Raw genomic sequence first — 6,000 nt, 5'->3', positions numbered from 1 at the left:
TGTGGTGTTACCTTCGTTATCGCAGTCAAATAGGTTTTGTAGCTCCAGGTGGGTTTTATTTGGTGGGAATCGTGCCCAACCGCCTCTTTCAAAGCTGAAGGTTGTCGACCCCTGTCTTAGAAAGTGTGTGTCCAAAATCGCTGGAGAAATTTCAGTTTGGTGTTCATGAACGTGGCTGGTCCCTTACTTCAATCTAATTTAACACCTTTGAGACTTGCTGTGGCAGTACAGCGGCATCGCAGTGTGAGTGTGAGCGTGAGTGGTTGTTAGTCTCTGTGTGTTGGTCCTGTGATGGACCGGTGACCTGTCCTGGGTGACCCCGCCCTCACCCCAGTGTGAGCTGGGATTGGCTCCACCACCCTCCGTGACCTGAAAACGGATAAGAGGTAGAAGACGAATGGATGAATGAATGAGACTTGCTGCAACCTTTATTATCCACTTCGGTTAAGGTTCGGGCATCGTTCTAGTTTGTGACGCCTTTGTCAGCAACATTATTTTGGTGTGGTTGTGCGGTCTGTGTGGTTGAAGTTGAGGAACTATCATGGTCCTAGTTAAAACAAGCCGGCTTTGAGCTTCCAGACTATAGGAAACAGAGAGAAACTGATCAGAGACAGCGTAGGAGATAGAACCTTCCCCTGTCTTTACTCTGTCATTCCATTTGAATCATAATGTCTATGACTGCTGTGTGGTCCGAATGTAAATGTGGCATTTTCTTTTTAAAACAGAGAGACAGACAGACAAACTTTATTAGTCCTTTTGGGAGGTTCACTCCAGGAACGCCAGGAAGCAGCAAGTGAACATCACAAGTGTGAAGAAATTCACACAAAAAATACAATAGAAAAATACAATTAAAATAAAGCAAGAACAAAACAAGAATAAACAAGCCAAAGAATTGGACACAACAAGAGCTGTAAACACCCACAGTGTAAATATAGCAGCGTACGAAATTACTGATTCAAAGTTTTACTCCTTGAGGGACAGTCTCAAATGAATGGATTAACAGATGTGGACTTTGCAATGGGAGTTTTTTTGAGAAGCCACTATGGACATATTGATCCATTTTGACACTATTATGAGTCACTGTTATGATGGCTGATTCAAGCCGATGGCAGGTTCCATGGAGCAAGCTGCAGACTCACCGGCAGAAAGTGCTTTTTACTGTGAGCAAGTTTTGGAAACGCTTATTCCTTTAAACTGTGAGGCTACTTACTTGAATTATAGCTACTGATTATATTCCAGTGCCATAACGAAAGAATCCTTGAGGCACCTTCCTTTTGCTATGTACAAACTGGCTGGTATTCACGCGGAAGAGTGTAGATGGGCAGCTACTGCTAAAAGTCGCACAGTCTCATAAACACTCCATCCAATGCTATCTGTTTTTGTCCCCCAACGAGTCCTCCTCAGTTGTGGGTGGTAATTATTTCCTCATGAACACCGCACATTTCTATCAGCGCCACAAGATCCATTTAACAGGGCCTGACAGGGCCATACAATGCAGTTCAATGGTGAACCCAGCTTGCTTATTTTTTATTTTTTATGTTTTTGCTGTAATGTGAGCTTTAATGACGAGCACCTATACTGCACTCCATTCACAGAGACATACTGTACTTTGATAATGTTCCTTTCCTATGATGTCCACATATAAAGTATATTCTCCTTTGACTCTCTCGTCAGGTTTTTACTGCACGTCGTCTTGTAACCTTGAAAATGTATTTTCCATCATATAAGCATATTCCACATCTTTTTATCTTGTTATGATGCTTAGTTATGAAAATCGCATTCATTTTCGCTTTAATTGCTTGAAGAATTGTAACCTTCTCTAGTTACGTCGACTCCATTATCACTGAGGGCAGTCTCCCAGGGTTAGTTTTATTGAATTGTCTTTTTAAATCTGTCTTCTCTAAATGGAAATGCTTTCTGTTTATTTCATTTATTATAAGCCTATAGTCTTGGGGGAATCTCTGCAGCTCCTCCTGTCGCTCATAAAGAATTGAACAAATCATTTTATCCACAGTGAAAGGTTGTGGTTGCTGGCACAGGACTTGGTTTTTAATTTAACTGCATTATTTAAGACACAATTAGATCAAGCAAAGGCCACACACGTACAAATTTGGTGATACTCTGAACCCCAAAATCCAAAAATGGGGCAAATACAAAAACAAACAGATCCAGTAAGGATTCCTAAAACGGGTGTGCTCCAAATCACAGGGACTGAATTTGGATAAGGAACAACGTTACAAAGGATTTTTGTACCTCAGTAAAACTTGTATTAAGTTTTAATAACTTTTCAGACAAAGTGGTGAGTGGTCAGTTTAACTCTGATCTGGTCTCATACTTGCGGCATTTCTGTTTCCCTTAAAGTGATAGTTCAGGTTATTTGGCGTGGGGATGAGTGAGTTTATTACTTATTCATAGCCGGTGTATTACCTGCCGTGATTGCCATTTTAAGAGGCCTCTCTAAACTGGCACAGATCAGAATCCACAGGGAGTCCACAGTCTGTGTTTTCACCTGTTTATGCTTTGTCATAAGGATCCGCCATGCTTCGATTTAAATCCAGGGGTCCGATGTTTTTAATGAACACAAGGTTTGCAGAAGTGGGTACATGCATGCTATGACGGCTAAGACCGCTCAGCTAATAATTTTGCAGTGCAGCTTTTTCATCTGTTAAATATTCAAACAGCTCCTTTTGGGGAAATGCTAAACTTTTCATAATTTACTGTGAATATTTCAACTAAACACTTCTTTGTTGGATATTCATTTCTTCCACCAATGCCAATTTTATCACGGAGGCCCTTAAGGCTGCAACAGAAGTGTAATGAAACTAAGACAGTCCCATTCTCCCAAAATAGATGTAGATTTTTCTTCATTATTATTATGTTGGTATCAGATAGGGTTCCTGGCGGGGATTTTTCCTGGCTTTGAGTAAGCCACAAGTATAAACTTCAGTGAGGAATCCAAAAAATGACTTTCAGAAGTTGGTCTTATCACCGGTTCCACTACATCAGCCAATGAAGACATTCAATATCGGAGAAGTGCAGTTTTACTTATTTAATTTTTCTATGACTTCTACAAGCTGAAGTCACTAAGATTCAAATATTACCATTTGCTGTGTTTGCTGCTGCCAACATGCAATATAACACCAGCCATTTCAATGTTGGCTGAACAATGGTCCAAAAGTGCACTGTGTGTACTATATATATATATATTATGCTTGTACTCGCTATTGTTTGTGCTTTCCATTTCAAGTCACATTCACCCATTCACACCCAGCCATACAGCTCTTTTACATATATTTTAGTGTTTTTCAAACCACAGACACACAGTCTTAGCCTGGCTTCACTGGTAGGCTGGTGCATCTGGTTCGGTGTCTTCCTTTAAAGCCAGGAATGATACCACTGGCTTAGTGGACAACCTGCTCTACCTGCTGGGCCACATCATTATGTTGTGATTTCAAGTGTGAGGCAAATTAAGATCTGTCCTGACGATGGGGGGAAATGTCACTGTTAATGCACGTATTATTCATTGAGACATCGGTCGAATCACAAATGTCAGCGTCCTGGTGGAGTAGTCAGGTGACTAAGTGTTGTTTGGGTTACAAGGAAAGCACAAATTGTTGCATGGGCAACGCAGACAGCTGTGCTGATGTAGCAGTATCTGTTATGTTAGCCCACCCAGATACATAGATGAAACACATCTGTCTGGACCATCTGTAAAATCATCTGTCATCTGGAGCATGACCTCCAGGTGGCCCTCGATTGAGCCACATGCAGTTATTGAAATCAAAGTTCACGCTCAGCATTTTCCCTTTTCTATTCTTATAACTATATTATAAAATTTGCTGCATAGTCAAAAGTTTGGCATGATGGGCCACGTAACCTGACATGCCAGATGGTTTACTACTCAGAACCATCTGGTAAGACTTCATTTGGAAAAAGGGTCGAAACTTATAAAACAATACTTGGCAGGTGATTGGATGGACCATCTGCCTATTGTATGATGCAGTACAGCAGACGAGCAGAAAGGAAGTACAACTCAACAACAAACCAGTCTGAGGAGCTTCCAATGCTTGTTTGCACATAAAGGAACAGCCACTTCTTCAAATCTACCAGTTGTTCCTTATTCCTTAAAACGTCCACAACTCCAAACCACTCTGGTTTTGCCACAATATTTTAAAGCCCAACAAAATGGATTCTCAATTGCAGGAAATCTTGATGCAGCACACGATAAGGGGCTCGTAAAAATGTAGAACAGGAAATGTAGCCATCAAATTTAGTTTTAGTTTATGGGCTTTAGCCTGATGGTTGAAGAAAGTCCGTAATTGAGTTTCATCAGCACGGATTGAGACTACAGTATGCATATGAATTTCTCTTACAAGACAAACCTTAGAGTTTCATGATTTTTGTCATGTCATGTATCATAATATACAGTGGTATATTATGATATGAAACAAGTGATGGAAGAGTGTCAAAGGATGACGGCAAAATTCACATTCATATCCTGAGCACTACGAGAGTTTTCCTGTAGTGATCATGACTAACCGTCAAATGTGATCAGAGATGTGATCGGGCAGACCCTGTCATTAGCAGAGGCGGAAGAGTAAAAGACACATCTTTTAAACGTCTCTGAATGGGTCAAGTGAACCTGAAAAAATTCTCTTCATGCGTCTGTCTGGCCAGTGGGGAAAAGACCTGGAAAGCATAAGTCATCCTTTTTATAGCGAATCAATGTTCCCCACTTAGGTGCAGGTTACATAGAGGTGAAAGTTTCCCTGCTGAACTGGGGGCCAGGATTTATCACACAACCACTAGAATTTGTATTTAGCCATCCATTTTTCACCGCGACCATTATGGCATTAAGTTCAGAGAATGACTGTGCAAACGCGCTCACAAGGAAGAAACTCTGACATTATTAAAGGGTGGAGGCAATCGGCCATGATTTTGTGCATCTTTTAATAGTACCAAGACTTCTCAAGAGACCGATTTTCATCTTAGATTTGAAGTCTTCCAAATCATTAAGTGATTGATAGTCAGGTTTTAAGTCCATTTCCAAATATTTCTCAGGGACATTTAATTATGTGTCTCTGAATGTAGCAGAAATTATGTATTTGAAAAGTCTCAACACCGGGCTTTCACTTTAACTCTGCCAATCTGTCAAATTCCCTGCGAGAAATTCTTGTTCACTAGTACGTGTCAACAAAAAAAAAACAAACAAAAAAAAAAACACACAAAACATTAATTATCATGCACAGTGAACATCGGAAATCGTGGGTGTATTCAAATTTAAAACCTCTTGGGGGGGAGGTAAATGCTTATAGCAGCTCAACTATGCCTGTGAAAAGAAGGAAAGAGTCGTTGCTATTTTATATCTATTTAGCTAGTTTTCATTTTCTAAACATCTTTTTTTCCCCGTAGCTTAGGATAAGGTCCTATCTGTTGAATCCACTCATTCATTCATCTTCAAACACTTTTGGGTCGTGGGGGAGCTCGATCCAATCCCAGCTCACAGGGTACACCCTGGACAGGTCTGTTGAATCAATATTTGGTTGTATTTGTAACGCTAACATTTTTTTTCCAAAAGTTAAATTTCAGGATGGGACCTTTAAAAAAAAAAAAAATTAGCCCCTATCGGACGGATAATAACAGCTAGCAGTTTTGGCAGATCAGCTTGTGTACTCAGGCGGCACGGTGGGACAGTGGTTAGTCCTTTCACCACACAGCAAGCAGCAGGTTCTGGGTAGAATTTACATGTTCTTCCTGCCGGTTCTCGTGCTTCCTCCCACAGACGTGTGTGTTAAGGTTCATTTGTGGCTCTAAATGGTCCAAAGGTGTTCGTGCTCTGCATGTTGGCCCTGCAAGAGAATGATGTCCTGTCTGGGCTGCACCCCACCTTTCCCCCCGATACCACCTGGGATTGGCTCCAACCTCCCATGACCCTGACGTATAAGAGGTATAAATAATGGATGAAGCTTCTGTACTTCTTTTATGTATACCAAATTTATG

Source organism: Echeneis naucrates, chromosome 7, assembly GCF_900963305.1.
Source record: "Echeneis naucrates chromosome 7, fEcheNa1.1, whole genome shotgun sequence".
Taxonomy (NCBI): domain Eukaryota; kingdom Metazoa; phylum Chordata; class Actinopteri; order Carangiformes; family Echeneidae; genus Echeneis; species Echeneis naucrates.
This window is presented reverse-complemented; position numbering follows the sequence as displayed.